Genomic DNA, 21,781 nt, shown 5'->3' with positions numbered 1-21,781 from the left:
TATATTATCTGATTTATCTTCACAACCCTGAAATACCTCTCTCAGTGCTATTGTTCTCCATTTTACAGATAAGGAAACTGAGTCTAAGAGATGTGAAATGACTTGCCAGGTGTCACACAGCTAACTAGTAAGTGTCTTATGCAGGATTTGAACTTTGCTGGACCGCAAGGCCTCTGAAATTCTATCCCCTGTGCCCCTGGCTTTGTTTTAAGACCCTCCCAAAGCTCTATGCGGGAAAGTAGGGAACACATATCAATCACATTAAGAAGTAGATGGTCCTATTGATAATGCTGTGATGTTTGCCGAAAGCAAATAGAAAACAGGAATTCAAAACAAGGTGAGGTCATTGGAAAAACTTCAGGCCCATCTTGAATTCCCAACAGCTGAAAACCCTCTCATGTTGGTGTGGGAGTGACAAGAGGGAATAGAAGAGGAAAAGCCAAACACAGGCGGGAGGAACTAGTGGAAAAATGGAGAAATGGTCTCTTTCTTTTTGTGACTAAATGCATCCCTCTCCTTCTTCCATGTTTTTTATGTTTGGGAAGGGATATCTTACATTTTCCTCCTTTTTTACTAAAATTTAGAGCCAGAAGAGAGCTAAGCAGAGATCTAGTCTTTCCTTCCTCATTCTACAATTAAGAAAAATAAGGCCTAAGAAAAAAATGACTCATCCAAGGTCCCCCAGTAATAAGTAGCATAGCTGGAATTTGAACGTAGGTGTCCTCACTCCAACTTCAGTGCATACACCATCCTGATTGAAAAGAAAGCCTTTGTGCCACTGGCAAAACTGAGCACTTTTTTTTTTACTTTCCAAGACTATAATCTCTAAGTTTTTATGTAATTAAAATTAAGTAAAACTGTGCTAATAATTTCTGAGCTTTGACTTAAGTACAACTCCTTTCAATGAGATAGAAATAATAGTAATGATTAATAAATAACAATCCCCAGATATATGTATGTATGTATGTATGTATGTATGTGTATGTATGTGCATATGTGTGTCCATAGTCCTGTGAAATAGGTACTATTATTATCCCTACTTTACAAATGAAGTAATTGAGTATGAGAGAGGTTAAGTAGTTTGTCCAAGGTGGGTCTTGAATTCAGATCTTCCTGACTCCAAGTGCATGCAATGAGTATGTTCTGGCCTTAGTTTCCCAGAGCCAGACAGGCTACCTTTTCCCTCAGGGTTGGCTTTTTCTACTGCTATCAACTCTAAAACCTACCAACTGCCCCGATGGCATTGTTAGGAGCCTGACACTACCACACCTAGTTACATTTATCCACTTAACATCAATTAGCTTTTACAAATAGAGCAAGGATAAACATACAAGCATTTTCTCTCAATACTCCTGAAGCACACTTTTCCCTATCTCACTTAAATTTCTAGGGAAGTAGGCAAAAAAAAAAATGTAGTTCAGTTCCTATATAGCACTGGTCCCATCAAATTCACTCCCGAAAGTGATATGTCTGCTGAATAAGTCCTCATTTCAACTTCCACTGGCATGGGTCCAGAAAGCTGCTGCCAAAGACTGCTTCTTGTGTCTTGGGAAATTGGTGCTGCTTTGGCTACAAACTCAGCATTGATTCTGATGCCTCATTCCCATGGCTCACTCTCCCAGCCTTTAAAATTGCCAAGGTTGGAGACGTCATGGTGTCTTACCCATCTTGCAGGTCTTTTGATGTCTTTTTTTAAAATTCTTGTGTAAACTGGATTAAATGAGGCACAGCTGCACGAAGTCATGGGCCTCACTCTCTCTTCCAGAGTCATCAAGTGGCAAGACAGAGTTAAGATGACTGGTAATGGTTCAAGATGCAGCGGGTGACCTTGGCGTCTTTGATGTCTGACCAAGCTCTAAGCGCTCCACAGCACCTGCTTCATCTACCTTCTTGGCCGTTGGAACAAATTCTTCTCATCTACGCATTCCACTAGGGGAAGTTTTCACATGCTTGGGGTAGACACTCCCCAACAATGAGTTTGAGACCCCTCAGGCCACCAGGATAGCTAAAGACAATGAGGTAGAGCTAAAAGAAATCAACATTGATGAAGGCCTTTTGAACACCTCTGTGTCCAATCAAATGGCCTCCTACCCACATTTAGCCAACTGAAACCAATTACAGAATGTCTACACATGCTCCACAGTCTCTCCCTTTTATATCCCCTTACGTATCAACAAGACTGCCAAAAACAGACACCTTGCCTCTCTATATGTAAAGATGACTTCCCAGGTTCTGCTCAGTCACCAGACACCACCACTCCCAACTGTTTCTGTCATTCCATCTTATGCCATACAGCAGATTATTTATAAAATATTATAGTTAGAAGAAACTTTAAAAATATCCAATCCAATCCTCCATTTCACATTTGGGGAAATAAGGCCTAGGGAGAGTGACTTGAGGAATCTAGGTAATGCATTAGATGTAGCACTGGGCCTGGAGTCAAGAAGACCTGAGTTCAAATCTGACCTTGGACAAGGCTGTCTGCCTCAGTTTCCTCCTCTGTAAAATGGGGATAGGAGAACCAACCTTCCAGTGTTGTTGTGAGAATCAAATGAGATAATAATTGTAAAGTGCTTAGCAGTCAGCACTGTGTAAATGCTAACTGTCATCACAATTATGGTTGTTACCAAAAGTCTCACAGCTAAGAAGTAAGACAGCTGAGAGTAGAACACAGGTTCACTAAGACCTTATCCCACTGTGAAATAGATCCAAATGAACAGCTTAAAATACTGATCAATAAGTGTTCTAAGAATGCTTAGTAGTTCCTTTTCTGATTCATAAGTCCTTCTTCATATAGCATTTTATTTTTTCCATTACATGTAAAGACAATTTTCAACATTCATTTCTTACAAGATTTTGAGTTCCAAATTTTTTCCCTTCCTTCTTTCCCTCCTCCCCAAGACAGCAAGGATTCATAAGTTCTAGCAAATGATATTGTTCCTAAATAGGAATGAGAAGCATTTACCAACAGTGGCTATGCACCAATGGCATTGGCGCATTGGTACAAAACTACAAGAAGAATTCCTGGCAAAGATTTTACATGAATAATTCTTTAAAAAAGAAAGAAAAAAGAAAGAAAGAAAAACTTGCCCACTTATTTTTGGTTCCAATCAGAAAAGGCTTGGTATGACTGGCAGAACTTATAAATGAGAGATTAAAGTAAAGGGAAATCAGGCCTTATTACTTTAATCATCAACACAGCAAGGCTTTTTTTTTTACAATCACTGTCAATTTTCACTTTAAGTCATCATTCAGTTGTTCAAATTTGAAACAGATTATAAATTAAGACAATATAAAGGCTCTTCTGGAGGTTATGGAAATGTTGACTGTAATCAGTACACTTACAGTTGACTTTTTTCAATATGAGTTCTACAATTGGGACATAACAATGTATGGTTTCCAGAAAGACACATATGGACAAAGCTGGAAACAAAACAATATTTTCTTTCTCAAGAAAAAAAGTAATAAGGTACATTGTCCTTTTTTGGCCTAGAAAATAAATTTCAGACATTTTGTGATGGATCTTTTAGATAACAATGACTTATAAAATATTATCAAATTAATATTTTCAGTGTGGCATAATCGAGTCAGAAAGATCTAGGTTCAAGTCTTGTTTTTGACACATATTAGCTTTGTAATCCTGGGCACATCATTAAATTTTTCAGTGCCCCAGGCATCTCCAATGTTACATAAGTGACAGATAAATTCATTGGTAGAGAGAGTTTCTACACCAGCGAGTTCCACACAAAAATGAAGAGACATGACCAGACCAAGCAAAATGTATTGTGACAGACTAAGTTTTAGAGATAAAAATACTCAGTTCTCCGTTTCCACCAAGGATTGACTAATGACTCCAGTGATATATTGTAAGTCTCTCAATCTGTATTAATCCTCAACTTCTTTTGTTAAAGAAGAAAAAGAACAGCAATAATTCAACTTGCCACCCACCTTGACATCAGATTTGTTCCAAGAAGTGAGTATCTGCAAAATGTTAAGAGGCAATCCTGTGAAAAGCACATTGGATGCTTCATTCACTTTTTGTCTCTGTTATTGTTGTCTCTCCCTCTAGGATTAGGGTGACTTGTGTGAATCACAGGGGAGGCTATGGAATGTAAACAAAAGGCAGTCATAAATTACTGAACTAGTTCTTTCTCTTCTTACCTACATGTAGGTATTCTTGGTCAGGCAGCCGTTTCTTCTCTCTCTACATTCTCACTTGCCTAATCTTGTGGCTTCAGCTATCTTTTCCATTCAAACCTTACCTCTGTCCAAAGACCAGTGAATGAGGAGATATTTCTACACGAATTCAAAGGTTCCCAAACTTATTTGGCCTACTCCCCTTTCCAAAAAAAAAAAAATTACTCAGCACTCCCCTGGAAATCAACTTTCATTAACCTCTTAATGGTTTTTTTTTAAATTTGTGTCTTTTCAAAAAATATACAATTTTTTTAAAACAACACATCTTAAATTTAACAACGTATTGTAAATTTGTGGGGTTTTTCCTGCATCGAAATTTTGATGATGCAATATTTCATCATGTAACCATATAATGTCATATTGTAAACAAGTCATTACATGCACATATTCCTGCTAATGCATGCTGGACTTCCAGACAATGTGTGACATGCTTGCCTGCCAGTACTTGCTTGTTAAGACCTATGAGCAGACTTAACCACTGATAGGTTATAACTTGCATTTTGTATGTTTATTTGGATAATACTGTAATCACTATGACTTTAACTCTGTTACACAACAGATGAAACATGTATGAATAGTTTTTCAGAATTTTCTTCTCTTCTTTTCTTTCCTTATGCTTCCACTGCCCCCTTCTTTTTATTCAACACCCCTCAATTGCACCTGAGGCTACTACTGCCCCTCCCCAATTTTTCCAGCACCCCCCAGGGGATGGTATCATCCACTTTGGGAACCTATGTATGAATGCCTCAAACATGGTCCTCTCGAATGGATTGGGGTTCTCATCATTATTCCACAAATCAACATGTCTAAAACCAAACTTACAATCTCCTATTCCTCCCTTTAAAACCAACTCCTTCTCCTGACATCCTTATTTTATAAATTCTGTGGAATCTTGCAGTTGGAAAGGACTTCAGAGGTAGTGGTATGCTAGAGCTAGTTCATACCAGGTCATGGGAGCTAATTGTTAAATTTTCAATGTGAACATTTACACCTCAGGAAATCAGGAAAAAATACAAAATTATAGTTTTATTGATTTCAGACTTTGAAAAGTGATGAAGATATTCATAATCATAATAATGCAAGTTAAACTTAAAAGTATATTGTGGACAATTTTTTCTGGAGAGCTGGTTGTTGAACATTTACCAGCCCACCTGTGTTCAGAGATCATCTCATTCAATCCTTGTGTAAAAAGGAATCCCCTCAACAGCACTACCAAGTGTCATTCAGCTTTTGCTTTAACTCTTCTGAAACAGCAAATTCCACTTTTGGATGGCTTGTGAATTGTAAAGACTTGCTCCCTATATCGAGCCAAAATCTGCTTCTCTGCGACTTCTACACACTGCTCTTAGTTCATCCTTCTGGAACCAAGCAAAGAAATGTAATTTCTTTTCCATGTGACAGCCCTTAAAAATAATTAAAGACCTCTATTACATATCCCACAATTCCCTTTGGTAGGCTAAACATCCAAGATTCCTTCAAATGATCCTCAGATGGTACATCTTTCAGTACTTTCATCATCCCTGTCATTCTCACCTGTCAATTTCCTTCCTAAAATGTGGCACCTGATACTGTGCATAATGTTCTGAATGTGCTAAGCAGAATACAACAGGGTGATCACCTTCCCTGTTCTGTCATCGAAGTCTAAAAGTCATATGAGAATCTTTTGATGCCATTTTCCACCACTGGTTCATATTGAGTTTGTGGTCTACTAATACCCTCAGACTTTGTTCATGTGGGTTGTTATCTATTCACTTCCACCCCCACCTCCCATCCCCACATCTTAGACTTCTAAAATATATATCATCTATTGATCTATCAATCAGTCAATCTACCTACCTATTTATGCATCTATGTATCTATTTATGGATCTGCATATCTATGTATGTATGTATCTACCTATCCATCTATGTATCTATTGATATATCTACATCTTTATCTATATTATGTCTATAGAATCAATATCTATGCCATCTATATCTATTCACATTCATGTTGTTGTTTAATCATTTCAATCACATCTGACTCATCATGACCCCATTTGGGTTTTCTTCGAAAGATATTAGTTTGCCATTTTCTTCTCCAGTTCATTTTACATATAAGGAAACTGAGGCAAAAAGGGTTAAGTGACTTGCCCAGGGTCACATAGCTTGTAAGTGTCTGAGGCCAGATTTGAACTCAGGAAAGTGAGTCTTCCTGACTTAAAACCTGGCACTCTATCCACTGTGCCACCTTGCTGCCCCAAACCATATCCATAGCTACATCTATAAGCATATCTATGTAATAATAATAATAATAGCTAGCATTTATATAGCACTTTTAGATTTGCAAAGTGCTTTATGTGAGTTGATTCATTTGATGCTCACATCAACCCTGACAGGAGATGCTATTATCCTCATTTCACAGATAAGGAAACTGAGGAACAGAGAGGCAAAGTGTCTGAGGCAGGATTCAAATTCAACTCTTCTTGACTTCAAGTCCCACACTCTATCCATTATGCCACCTACCAGCTTATATCTGCATTTATATTTATATCTCTGTATAGTCATATCCATGTTTATATCTGTATGTATAGATATAAATACATGTTTGACTCACATGCAGGAATTTATATTGATATCCATTAAATATCATCCCCTTGGGTTTAGTCTACTGTCCCATCACTCAGAATGTTGACTATCTAGCTTTGTGTCATCAGCAAGCTGTAAAGCCAAATCTATGCCTCTAAGTCACCAGAAAAGAAATGCTAAGCATGATATTATTGAGCACAAAGCTCTAGAGACTTACTCCCAAGTTGACTTTGGGCAATAGATAACTATTATTTTGGTCCAGTCAATCAATCAATTTTGAATCCACCTGTGACAGCTGAGCAGTGCACTGTATAGAGTGGGGCCCTGAAGTCAGGAAGACTCATGTTTCTGTGTTCCAATCCAGCCTCAGGCACTTACTAGCTGTGTGACCCTGGGCAAGTCACTTAACCCTGTTTGCCTCAGTTTCCTCATCTGTAAAATGAACGGGAGAAGGAAATAGCAAACCACTCCAGTATCTTTGCCAAGAAAACCCCAAATAGGGTCATGAAGCATCGGACACTACTGAAAACAACTGAACAACAAATTATATTATCAGTCATCCTTCCTCTATCTTATCAACAAGGAGAAACATGAAAAACTTTGTCAAATGGATGGCAGACATCAAGTTTAGCTCTGTCCACAGAATCCCCATGATCTTTCCATCTGACTCTATCAAAAAAGGAAATTAATTTAGTCTAGTATAACCAACAGGCATTATGGCTTTTAGTGATCTGTTTCCTTTTCTATATATAATAAAACATTCCTTTAAAAATACATCCTAGAATTTTGTAAGTGTTTGAAGTCAGGTTTTCATAAAGCCCCAATCTTGGCTTTTTTTAGGCTAATTCTGTCTATATTGCCCAAACCTGGACTATAGCAGCCACTCACTGATTCTGGAGGTTCATCATATTGGTGCAGAACTTACTGAAAACATTACTGCAGAACTTAGCTTGCTGTGGCTCAGAAATTCCAAGTTAATGAGATTTGTCAACCTTAGCATCCCAGTATCAGTGATTATAGGTACACACCGCCACTGGACATCTAGTCAAATTTTGGCTTTTCTAGTGAAAACACTTTGGAAGTCAGTGACCTTGATTCAGCAGTATGCCCATATGGCAAACAAATTGCCTTGAATATGACAGGCAAGTTAGTAGTTGTGATCAAGTTGTTAACACTAGGCGATTGATTACTCTTCTCAGGCAGCCCGAGGTCCCTAGGTCAGATGATAAGCAACTTGAAAACATAAGATATTGTATTATAAACATACATAGTGCTTCAATAGTGGGTTTCTTTGTTGATTGGTTGACTAGCTCTTGAATTAACTCCTAGCTACATTATTTGATAATCTCTAGGTAATAAGCATAGTCATTAGTCCAAGAAGGCTGAGAAAGCTGATCTCCATCTTCCAAGGACCTGATCACATAATACATTACAATCCAAGATCACAGAAATCAAAGACAGAGAAGTCCTAGCATATCACCAAATCAGGATCCTCTCCTGGTCAATTTATTTCACACATATTGTTTCTAGTTTGGGGTTAAACATCTACTGAGTATTTTGTAGTAGTCATTTCCAGGAAAACTTCCAGCATCAGAGTTCATATCCTAAAAGAAATGGAACACATATCTCTCCCACAAAAGTTGATCACAATCTAAAACAATACTGTATATTGTTTCTACAGCCTTGTGTATTGCTCTTTCAAATGCACTGGGAATCTGAGTCAGAATAAGCCCTCCTGAGTGAAGAAGGAGATTGTATATTTTCAAGGGGAGGGAGATGGAGAAATTATTATAATTTCACTGAAACAATAAAAATGTCTGAGACTTTGATATCTTAATTCAGAATCACAAAAGGAAAGTTTCCTAGTATGTAACTTTTTAAAAATTAATTTATTTCTATAGGGACTAGATGTGATTTCACTGTTGTATGAAACTCTTCGATGAAAGAACACCTCTGTCAATGTAGAAGCTAGAACACTGAGCATCTAGAACACTGAGAAGTTAATTGACTTACCTAAAGTCATAAAACCAATACATGTCTGAGATAGGTCTCAAATCCAGGATTTCTTAGCTTTGAAGACATTGTATGAACTCATTTATATATGTACATATATTCATACATTCCGTATCTGATGATTCCTTTGCCATTGCTATATATGCATATATGTATATATACATGTATATATACATATATGCATATATGTATTATACTCTATACCTGATGATTTCTTTACCACTGCCCAACTGTCCACCTTCACACACACACCTAAAGTGTTTACCTATATCTCTCTTTTGCTTTTATCACACTCTCCTCTCTTCCTCCACTTACGTGGGATATTATAAGATCCTTAGGAACAGACACTGCATCGTATTGATCTTTAGTGCCAGCCTTATGCACGCACCATGCTTTATGCTCAGTAGTGTTTAATATGCATCCATTCAATTGAATTGAATTGAAGCTGACATGGTGTTTAAAGGCTAGATAAGGTGCACGCTGCAGTCAGCGTAACGATGATTGTGACTCACTAGTTCTTTGGATATGTGAAGAAGTCCCAGAATGAAAACCAGATACATTTACAGAGAAAAAGAGATTTCTCTAGTAATCTAAGAATAGTTTTGAAATTTCTGTAAATATTTTAAGGTAACATAAAGCAACAGAACTTCAATTAATTTTATCGACAACTTTGTGACATGCCCTTAAAAAAAAAAGTGTGTTGAGCTAGATGTCCTCTAAGATTCTGGAAAAGTTTATGGTAATTGACTCATGGCCAGCAACTCAAAAAGGTTTGCACTCTTGTAAATCTTATCACTATAAGCCAAAGGAAACTTTAAATGGGAAAGATGTTCAGAGAGGCACTAAATGAATTCTTAATAATTTTTTTCACTAAATGTTTTATTAAAAACTTAACACTGGAAATTAACATAAGCAGATAAGTTTGCTTAAAAACTATCTAGATGTAAATTAATTTTAACATATAAGAACCCTAAAAATTTTTCACTCTCCCCAAGTCCTCATCAGAATTCTTTGTCCATCCATTCTCATTTCCTCTTCTATTGTTAGGTACTCCATTATCCTGATTCTGCTCTTTTTTCTTCTTTGCATCATTTTAAAAAAAAAGATCTTTTAGATTTCTTTGTACTCATTATACCTACAGGTCTTAATTCTATTATAGGACTCCATTACATTAATGCATCACAATTTATTTAACCACTTCCCTAATGTTGAATATTTGAAGTTATTTTTCACCTTTTTTGCAATGGCATATAATACTTCTATGAAAGTCTGTGGTTAGTTCTTTTTTATTTGTTTTTGATAACATTTTCAGAGTCTATGGTATCCTGTAGAGTTTGTGTTATCAAACCATTGAAATAAAGAAAGTAGGGGCAGCTAGCTGGCTCAGTGGATAAAGCATCGGCCCTAGAGTCAGGAGGACCTGAGTTCAAATCTGACCTCAGACACATAACACTTACTAGCTGTATGACCCTGGGCAAGTCACTTAACCCCATTTCCTAAAACAAAACAAAAAAAAAGAAATCAAGAAAGTACATGAAATAATAACCTCAAATGTTAGTACCTAATGTTGAATAATGTAAGACAGCCTAATATAGTAGATAGAAAGTCAACTCTGGAGTTAGGAAGAACAGGGCTCAAATCTTACCTCTAATACTTAATGGCTGTGGTTCCCTGGGCATGTCACTTGTCTCTCAGTCTCTCCCATCCCCCAGGAAATTCTCCAAAACTAAAAATTGCAAAGAAGATGCCAATCAATGCTGGAAGAGGGTGTTGCTTACCAAATCTCCCCACACCAAGTTCATCCCAAGTCCAGCCAAATTAAAAACATTGAATAAACTTTAGATCCTCTTTAAAATTTATCCAAGGTTTTCATTGAAATTTTATTGTACAAACTTTTGTGACTGTTTTCTGTTGGAATATGTTATGGGCCCAGTGAGGAAAAGGTCAGGAGGCTGAAATGAGGCTGAAAATAAGAGGAAGAGAAGGAGTAAGAAGGAAGAAACAAAAAGGGAGAAAGAATATATGTTCCTGAGAATTCTGTGGAACAAAGGGAGTCATTGGCTCCGAATAGATGGAGTGAATGGCCAAAGCAGCTTTGGTGGTCTCCAGGAAAGTGATGACAATGAACAGAATGGATAGCCTAATAAACCCAGAGTGAGGAAGCAGCAGGGGAGTGCCGATGGAGAGCCCAGGAAGCATCAAGTTTCACCTCTAACACAAGCCATTCTGTCCCCCAGCGAAACGCCCTAGGCAGTGCTGTTGTGGAAAGAGGCTTGAGTCTGGAGGGAGAAGACTTGGATTGGAAGCCCAGTTCTGCCGCTTGCTCCCTATGTCATCTCAGATATCCCTTACCTTCACGGGTCCTCAGTTTCCTCATCAGTAAAATGAAAGGGTTGGAGTAATTGGTTAGGTCTCCTAAGGTTCCTTCCAATTCTAAACCTACGATCCTATATCCCCACGTTGTAAATGAGCAGTTGATTTGCTTTAATGGAAGAAGTTTCCCCATTGGGAAATCCCCACCCCAGTGAAATCATAGATCCAGACCAATCCTACTTTCCCCCATCCCACTCCAACACACAGTCAATAAATACTTATTAAGTACTTACTATGTGCCATGCACTGTGCTAAGCACTCAGGATACAAAAAGAGGCAAAAGACAATCCTTGCACTTAAGGAATTTACAATCTGGTGGGGGAGACAACACGCACTGGTCAGCATGAATGCATTTGTAATTAGTAAAGGTTTGTGAGGGCAGCTAAGTGGTACAGCAGAGAGAGTGCTGGGCCTGGAGTCTGGAAGACAGCTTCCAGAGTCCAAATTCAGCCTCAGACATTTACTGGCTGTGTCACCCCGGGCAAGTCACTTAAACCTGTTTGCCTCAGTTTCATCATCTGTAAAATGAGCTGGAAAAGGGAATGGCAAATTGGTCCAGTATCTTTGCCAAGAAAACCCCAAATGGGGTCATGGTGAGTCAGATACAGTTGAAATGACTGAACAACAAAAGGTTGGTGATCTTTAAAATTCAGTAAAGTAGATGTTAAAGGTAAAGAAGGTTTGCATATTTTATACATGTTTATCTAATCATAGCACAGAATGAAAATGTACATAGAATAATTACAAAAGCTGAGAGGGAAAGGAGGAACAGGACCACTTGGGCTGACTTCCTCTCTGCAGCAAACAAGCAGGGATAACCTGTATGTATGTGCATGTGGCATGCCTTGGGGATGCCAATGAATAATTGCCCTCTTACATTTTAATCTGGCCCTGGCCACCTTTGGGAGTGTTGCTGACCCCATGCACCCTCAGGCCATGTCATATCTCAGTCATATAGTATCAAATAGGAGTGGCAGCTTCTGGGAAGGCCTCACTAGGTCTTGAGTCTTGACCATAAGAGGAGAGGAAAAAGACAACACCTTATAAAGGAAAGAGCCTTGAATTTAGAGCAAGGGGATCTGCATTTGAATCCCAGCCATAATTATCATCTCAAGGTATGATTAGGGTGACTTTGGGTAAGTCATTTGTTTTGAAATGGGGTTGAAGGATAGAATTAGTACGAAGACCCGAAGTAATTCCCAAGAAGCAAGCTTTATTTCTCACAAATGGTGGGAGAATTTCCTCAGAGCATTAGATGCTACAGCACAGGTACCCTAAGCAGGGCAGCTCGAGGGAAGCCAGAACTCACATTTGTAGGGTCACTTATCTGGAACACCACCTGGCCTAACTAGGACATGGGGTGTGAGTAATTAACCCCTGATTGCTAGTGACTAATCACCACCAGTTGGTACTTTAAAGCAATGAGTCATGGAATGGTCCCTGGCATCGTGCTTGCCACTGGGACCACCCAGGAGTTTCTACGTCACTTAAGCTCGAACGCCCTTCCAGCTCTAAATCCTGTACTCCTGACCATCAGGGACAAGGCTGAGATCTGGGCACCTCTGTGTGACTCTGGGTAGGTGAGTTCTCTTGAGGAATTCTTAGAAGGCAATAACTGCTATCCTAAACACTACAAATGACTAAGGAGTTTTCACTGCTGTGGATGTTGTAATGGAACTGCTGTTCAGTTATTTCAGTCATATCTGAATCTTCGTGACTCCATTTGGGGTTTTCTTGGTAAAGATAATGGAATGGTTTACCGTTTCCTTCTCCAGCTCATTTTACAGATGAGGAAACTGAGACAAACAGGGTTAAGTGACTTGTCCAGGGGCACACAGCTAGCCTGAGGCTGGATTTGAACTCCAGACGATGTCTTCCTGATTCCACCTAGCTGCCCCTCTGATGGAAGCAGCAGACATCAGGACTATTTACTATTCCTATGCTAGTGGCAAGAGGTGGTCAGATACAATCCATTTGGTTTCTTCATTCTCTGAGGAAAACATTCTCTTTAAAAAAATCGAGTGACTTTGCAAATCATCTTTAACTTAAACGGTAATTGCCATTTATTCTGATTTATTTTTATGCTTTAAAAAGGAGCAGAGGAGAAACAAATGTTTAGATCTGTACGCATTTTTGGTTTTGTTTTTTACATTATCTCCTATTGTAAATATTTCTCAAGATGCTTTCATTTTGCCTTCTAATGCAACTAGGTGGCACAACGGATAGAGTGTTGGACCTGTGGTCAAGAAGACCTGTGTTCAAATCTGCCTTAGATGCTATGTAATCCTGGCCAAGTCAGGAGCCTTTGTCTGCCTCAGCTTCCTTATCAGTAAAGTGTGGAATTATGAAAGTACCAACCAGGGTTGTTGTGAGAATCAAATGAGGTAATAGATGTAAAGCTCTTTGCAAATCTTAAAGTCCTACATAAAAGCTATTATTACTATAATAATTATTATTGTTATTGCTAGTTATATTTCAACAGGCTATTTTATGTAAGTATGACCCTTCATATTTATAATCATCTTCTATCAGCAAAGGGTAAAATGCAAATATACTTCATTAGAATTATTTAGAAAAAAAAAACAAGTAGATTGCTCTTTAAATGAAAACACAAATAATATCTGAAACATGCAATTTCAACATTTGTCTGCTTAGGTTATATGGGACTTCTAGTTCATGAAGATTAGGGGAAGAAAACAATACCCTTCCATGTTATTCAAAGACCACCTTGAGTCTCACGGCTGTTTTGATATTTATATGCATAAGATTACTTCTAAAGCCTGTTTCTTGCTGATTTCTTTAGATAATTGGGTTTGCTATTGGCCTGTGTAAACATGATCTTTATTCCATTTTGTAAGCCCTTGTGTACATTCCCAAATTGGCCAGAAGACTGACTCTGACTCCACCACCACATCTGAGCTTAGAGCAATATGTTACAGATGAGGCTCCCCAAATACTCTAAGACCATAGTTTGTTTTCTAGCCCAGCAATTTTATAGCAATATTGTAAAGCAATGACTTCAATTTTATATAATCGTGTTTGGCACAGAGAGTGGCTTTTATCCAGACCCATTTAATTTCACCTTTCAGGAATTATGTAAATACCGTATGTCTCTCTTCAAAATTTAGCGCCACAATGTTACATGAGTGACATCATCTCTTTGAGACCACACAACTTACGGACCTTAAGCGTTTGTCTTCTTGCACTTAGCTCATGTGGTGAGCACCTGAAAATAATTCCTAAAACTTACCACCCACTGTCTTACTAACTCTGAGCCTATGCCTTTTAAATCCTGCTTGATAATTTCAATGGAACCTCCCTAGACAGGCAGGATGTGATGTATCTTGCTAGGTCATGATCACAAGGTCATCATAAAAATTTAATGAAATAGTTATTCATGTCAACCATGGATCTTGGTCAAAATTAAATAGAGCGTGCATAAAGAGGCACTTGAAAAACAGTCCAAGTCCTATGATCAAATTGTTCAGTTGTTAACTAGATGCACCAAAGTCTTTTCCCCTTGTCATTTCTGTAGCCTAGAATCAGCGAGGTGGCATCCCAGCAAACATTATTACCAACATCTAATGAGTTCAGACAGTTTTATTCGTTGCTTTGCAGAGCACAACTTCTCTGGGTCTTTAAAAAATAAAGAAGAGAAGAGCTGTTTCCCATTCTGCATCTTATCCTTTCTCATGTGTGAGTCCCTAGATAACATCTACGGCTCGAGCCTCAAGTGGAGAGGACATGGGATTTAGAATCATAGGACATGGTTATAATCCCAGATCTGCCACTTCTTGCCTTTGTGATCACGAGCAAATCATGTCAGCCTGTTGGCTCCAGCTTCTTGATCTGTACAATTAAAGAACTGAATTCTCTAATCTCTCTTGTCCTTTCCAGTTCCAAATCCTATGATCCACCGATCTTGTAATCTTTATAGGCTTCTACCCCCTAGTGCCTCAGGTAATCTGACACTGTTAATTGAAGCATGTGCATAGACTCTTTAGTGCTACTGGATGCCATGCAGGAAACTTTTATTTATTGATTTTATAATCTGTTGATTTTATATCACTTTTATTTTGTATATATACTTCCCCTCTCCTTTCCAGTATGCCATTCCTGTAAGAAAAAATAGCAAAGAAGGGAAAAAGTAATTCAACAAAACTGTCAGCAGTGTCAGACGTTGCAGTATATGTAACATTCCTCCACTTTCATTCAAAAAGCTATTGAAGCTTTTTGTTATGCAGGACTATTTATTGTAAGACATGGATACAAAGTTTGGTAAAAATGTATATATGCTACCTGCCCCTCCCCTCCTTTTTTTTTCAGATATAGGACATGTTATTTTATTGACACAAAAAGTAATATAAGGCTAAGAGAACCATAGCATGCATTAACAGAATGATTTAAACAGGATTCAGAATTATTGCCAGGTTACAATCTGCTTAGAGGCTGGAAATAAGTCTCATCTGCCATAATACAGTTTGACAGTTCTGCTAATTAGCTATTCACATTTCACGTCCAATGAACAAAGTCCAGTCAAATGGCGATCGTGATCAAAGCCTGATCTTTTTTTCTGGTGGCCTCTCTCTTTCCAAAGCCAGCTCTTCTCCCATTGGCACCAATCTTCTCCTGCTGCTGTGACTGAAAATTACCATTCTGCTGGAAATTATAACCTCTGCCTTGCTAGCTTCCCAATACCGCATGACTTTCCAAAGCTTAACAGGTTGCCTGGACTCATCTATCTCAAAGTTGATTCTCACTCACCTAGATGGAAAAGATAACCCAAGACATAAGGTTGCCTATGAAGGGCATGGGCTCACAAGTACGTGCAGGTTGCAGGGGAATCAATGATTGGTGAAGGACAATGGGGCACTTTTGCCTTCTGGGCTTTCTGTGGTTCTTTTGTCACAGGAGGCACCTGATGATCTTCATTATTCTGCACAGGGAGCCCCTCAGCACTCATGTTCCATTCTCCCATCCAGCTCTCCAAATGTAGATTCACATAGGTCTCCTATTATATGTCTAACACTTGACGGAAACAGGATGCTTTACCATCAGAATAATGCTAAGAGATTGGCACCTCCATTCTCTCTAGTACAAGTACCCCAATTTGAAGAATAATTAGATTAGTGAATCATACTGTTCACACATTTTGAGAAACAAGTAATAATCAGAAAAGACTTGTTATACTTGATAACACTAGCTATCTATACAAACCAACAGAGAAAAAAAAATTTTGAAATCCCTCCAATATTCACACAGGGAAGAAAACATGGTCAACAGTCCAAAAGGAATAATAACTTTTAAAAAATAGATTTTCAGAAAAAACTTTTTAAATTTAAAAAAATATTAATGTCAAAGCAGAAATGTTTAAAAACTAAAAGTGTTTCTCAAAAATAAGAAGGTAATTGGAAAGCGTTTTTAAATTAATCATAGAGAAATAGCGATAGACATGTGAATATAAAAGTGCCTCTAGATTCCTTTCTTTCTTTCTTCCTTTCTTTCCCTTCCTTCCTTTCACCTTCCCTTCTCTCTTCCTTCCTTCCTTCCTTCCTTCCCTTCCTTCCTTCCTTCCTTCCTTCCTTCCTTCCTTCCTTCCTTCTTCTTTCTTAATATCAAAGCATTTATTTTTTGTTTGTTTTTGCTTTTTTTTTTTTTAGTGAGGCAATAGGGGTTAAGTGACTTGCCCAGGGTCACACAGCTAGTAAATGTCAAGTGTTTGAGGGCAGATTTGAACTCAGGTCCTCCTGACATCAAGGCCAGAGCTTTACCCACTGCATCACCTAGCTGCCCCACATCAAAGCATTTATTGAAGCCCCACAATGTTCTGGGTCCTGTGTTAGTTACTGGGAACCCAGTGAGGAACCAGACAGGGACCCCACCAAGATGTCCATGGTCTGCTGAAAGTAGCAAGAACGACATCTCATCAAAGACTGGCACTGCCTACCCGAGGTGAGGGCCTGTGTTGGCACAAACTTTCCTCTGACCCTTCAAGCCCACCTCCCCCTTTACCACCTCGGACTGCTTTCTTCCAGTAGATCTTATTTTTTGAATGTTCCCAAAGCAGCCCATGACGTAACCTCAGCATCCTTGGCAATGTCGCTAGAAAGGGTCAAAAGGAAGTTCTCAAAGGTGGCCCACGGAAAGAATAGGTGTGTATAGAAAGGAAGGAAAACCTGGGGATCCAGCCCTTTGTTTTAGACGTGAGAACATGGCGGCCAGAAAGGTGGCAGCTTCCCCAAGGTCGCCTGGATGAATGGTGACGTGACGCCAGGCACCCCAACTCCAACTCTTGTGTTCTTTACATTCTGCCACACTGCCTGTAAGTACAAACTAGTTGGCAAAGCAGAGCTGATCAGCCGCTGGTTTGAAGGGTTGGGTCTTTTGGCCTGGTACATCTCCCATCGGATGCCCTCCTAGATGAATACTGCCGAGAACAAAAGGAGTCCCTGAGGTGTGGGCCAGCGTTCCTTGGACCTTCAGAGGGAGGCCAGGAACTGGGAAACAGCAACATCCAGGCTCTTGTTTGACATTGGCTGCAGACCTGGCTTTTCTGCTGCTGCTTGGATTGCCTTCCTCAGAGGATCATTTCTCCTGCCTGCCTAGGGAGGGCCTCTGGGTCCTCTACGATAGCTGTGTCACTGTCTTCAGCCTCATCGTCCTCAATTAACACTGCCTCCCTAGTACCACCTTGAACCGGTGCAGCAGCCTCTTCCCCTTTACCTTGCAGAGGATGCCCCTCTGATAACAACGCCTCAATGCTCATTCCACTGTCCCATAGTTCACATATGATTTGTTTGCGGTTTTTTTGCTTCTCCCACATCCTTGACACAGCCTTGGAGTCCATAGTCTTGAAGGTGCCCTTGTCACGCTGGATCCACTTGATATACTTGGGACGTGTTCTTATTCTTCAGGAGAGCAAGCAGGAACTCCCAGAGGTAGATGGTATTTCCTTTGCCATCCTTAGACTTCTTCCAGATGGAATCAATGACTGGTGAAGAACAAGGGGCCCTTTTGCCTTCTGGGCTTTCTGTGGCTCTTTTGTCGTGGGGGGCATCTTATGATCTTAATTATTCTGCAACGGGAGCCTCTCACCACTCATATTCCTTGAGTTATGAACCTCCAGCCCTGTAGCTTGAGTGTTCCTTTCCCTTTGCAAGTAAATCTTACAAGACGCGTCAGTTGATCTGCCCTCTACCCTGCCTCTGGACTTCTTAATTTATAAAGTAAACCTAGAAACTGAGTCATTTTGAGATTTTTTTTGCATAAAATTTCATTTTCTATAGGCTAAAAGCATAGAGTTACAAAGCAGAGTATTTCAGAAGTTCTTGGGAAATTACAAGCAAATGAGCTAAAAGTTTAAGAATTTGTTCCTCCTCCCAGGCCCTCTGCTCAGGGCCAGAATTCTCTCTTGCCCCTCTTTCTAAACCTAGTTAAGTTATCCAAAGGGAACTTTAAATTTATATTTCTACCAACTCCCTTTCTAAATCTGGTCACTCTAGAAATGACTTTCTATAGTAATTTGATTCTGTGTGAACATCAACAGTTGTATACATAGGCACACATGTTGGGATTAATATGCATGGGGTAGAAAAATAAACAAATTTATGAATTATCTCTTTGTTTATATTTCAGTTTCAAAAGCTCTTTTACGTAAAGCAATCTTTTGTTCTGGAGTAGGACAAATGGTGCCTTGTTTTTTCAAAAAAAAAAAGAGAGAGAGATGAAAGTTGAGTCTGAAATTATAGGGCACAGTTAATCAGACTTCAATTCCTAGGAAATTCTATTAAAGGGATGGTTTGTGAAAATATAGAAAAGGAAACAGTGGTTCTAAAAGTCTCAAGATAACAGATTTAGAGCAAGGAGGGAGCTTAGTTGCTACGTAGGACAACACTCTAAGACCTAAAATGATTAAGTGACTTGACAAGAAGGTAACAGGAAATGACAGCACCAGAATCTGAACTCCAATCCCCACATTCTAAAGCTAATACTCTTTCTGCTGCTTTCTGTTATGAAAATAGTTTAAACAAGAATAAGTCATACTGTGTACCGCTAAGAGGTCAAACACAGAAAGGAAGGCCTCATATACACCAAAATATTTATAGCTGTATATTTTGTAAGAGCAAAGAATGGAAGTAATAATAATGAGCTCTTCCTCTACTCATTGTCAAGAAAGATATTTTCTTTCTTGCTCCTCAAATTGTAGTGACATGACCTTTTGTGTCAAGTAGCATAGTCACTTGGACCTTATCTTAGGATATGGTGTGAGGTATTGGTCTATGCTTCATTTCTGCCAGATTGCTTTTTTCCAGTTTTTCCAGCAATTTTTGTCAAATAATGAGTGCTTTTCCCAGTAACTGGAATCTTTAAGTTTATCAAACATAAGGTGACCTTCTTCTCTGTTGTGTATCTAATTTATTCCACTGATCAACTGTTTTTTTTAAAAAATCAGCACCAAATTGTCTTTATAATACTGCTTTTTAATATAGTTTGAAATCTGACTCTACTAGATACTCTTTCTTCCCACATTTTTCATTATTTTCATTTTTTCCCCTCCAGATGAATTATTTTTACGTTTCTAGCTCTATAAGTTTGGTATAGCACTGAACAAGTATATTAATTTAGACAGTAACTATTTTTATTGTATGAGGTTGGCCTACCTATGAGCAATTAATATGTATATGATTGTTTAGCTCTATTTCTCTAGAGTATTTTGTAGTCATATTTTTTCTCTACATAGTATTTTGTAGGTGTATTCATGTACTTAATATGTGTTTGTTTACATAGGTAGACTCTCAAATGTTTTATAAATTCTGTAGATATTTTGAATAGACCTTTTCTTTCAAGTTCTTCCTGCTTGGTTTCCTGGGAATATTTACAGAAATCCTGATGATTTATGTGGATTTTATTTTATATCCTGCAACACTGCTGAAGTTATTATTTCAATTAATTTTTTTTTACCTGACTTATTAGGGTTCTCTAACCAAACCATTAACTCAACTGCAAAAGTGACAATTTTGTTTCATACATGGCAGTTAGGGGGCTCAGTGGATGGGCCTGGAGTCAGGAAGACCCGACTTCAAATATGGCCTCAGATTCTTACTAACTAGTGACCCTGAGGAAGTCTCTAAACTTTGCCTCAGTTACTCATCTGTAAAATAGGCTGGAGAAGGAACTGGTAAATCACTCCAGTATCTTTGCCAAGAAAATCCCAGATGAGTCATAGAGAGTCAGACACGACTGGATAACAACAGAAATTTGCCTATGCTTATTTATTCAATTTCTTTTTCTTTGTAGAAGCTAACATTTCTAGGACTGTAGCAAATAGTAGTGATAATAATGGCTATCTTTGCATTACCTCTGATTTGATTGGAATGGCCTGTAGCTTATCTTCATTAGCTATAACACTGGTTCTTGGTTTTGAATAGGAACTATTTACTATATTGAGGAAAGGTACATAAATTCCTATGAATTTAGTAGGGGGTGGGGCTTAAGCAGAAACGACTGTTGAATTTTCTCAAAAGTATCTTCTGCATCTATTGATACATTCATGTCATTTTTATTGTTTTTGTCATTGGTATATTCTGTTGTGCTTGTAGTTTGCCTAGTAAGTACTTAGAAATTTAGTTTTCTTTTTAAGTATTATGAACCCTGCATGCCTAGTGTAAATACAACCTGATCATAGTTTAAATACCATGAAAGAAATTTGGTAGGATCTTTTTTTTCCTGTTTTTGCATATAGATTAGGTAATATGGCAATTAGTTGTTCTTTGAATGTTTGAGAGACTTTGCTTGTAAATTCACCTGACGCTGGGGTCTCAATCACAGGGCAGAGGGTCCTGAGGGTACTGATGACTTGTGAGTACCAAAGCTGATGCAGTCTCCCAAGGTGAAGAATTTCCTGATGATGAAGTTTCCTAGGAACATGATGGAGTCCAGTCCAAAGAGTAAAAGCTGGTGGGAAATCACCCTCAATAGCATTTAATATGTCACCAAGAAAAAAATTATCAAAATAGAAATTCTAGATTAGCCAAAGTTTTCTGCAAATGTACTTTTAAAAACAACATCCTCATTGTATAGTGTATATACCTACAGTTTCAAAAGTTAACCAATAATCAACTAAAATAGTTAATAATTAATGTAACATAATCATATGAAAATCAATGCTATAATGTATACAAATTTCGCTATCATAATAGAGTTGCTTTTCTAGTAGGCAATTAGAATGTGAAGTAAATGGGTGAAATCACTCAAGTTCAAGAGGAAAAACAATAGGGAAAGAAAGTTTGGGGGTTTTTTCCCCCTAGGGAGAAATAAAGTAAAACCCCAACAATTTTCTTGCATGTAAGAAAGTAATAGTTCTACCATGAGGAAATAGTTAAGTATTAATGTCCCTACCACAGACAGCTGTCAATCAATCAGTCAAAAAGTGTTTCTTATGTGCCAACTATGTACCATGCACTATGCTAAGTACTGGGGATACAAATGCAAAAAATGAATCAATCCCTACTTTCATCCTTATAGAAGATTTGTTCCCAGAAAAAGCACAGTGTTGTCATTTGGCATGATGCAGATTGAGTCTGATTTTCCCCTAGAAACAATATTATAGCAAGAGGCCAAGCTCATACATG

This window comes from Phascolarctos cinereus, unplaced genomic scaffold (genome assembly GCF_003287225.1).
Source record: "Phascolarctos cinereus isolate Bilbo 61053 unplaced genomic scaffold, phaCin_HiC Scaffold_9;HRSCAF=440, whole genome shotgun sequence".
NCBI classification, from domain to species: Eukaryota; Metazoa; Chordata; class Mammalia; order Diprotodontia; family Phascolarctidae; genus Phascolarctos; species Phascolarctos cinereus.
This window is presented reverse-complemented; position numbering follows the sequence as displayed.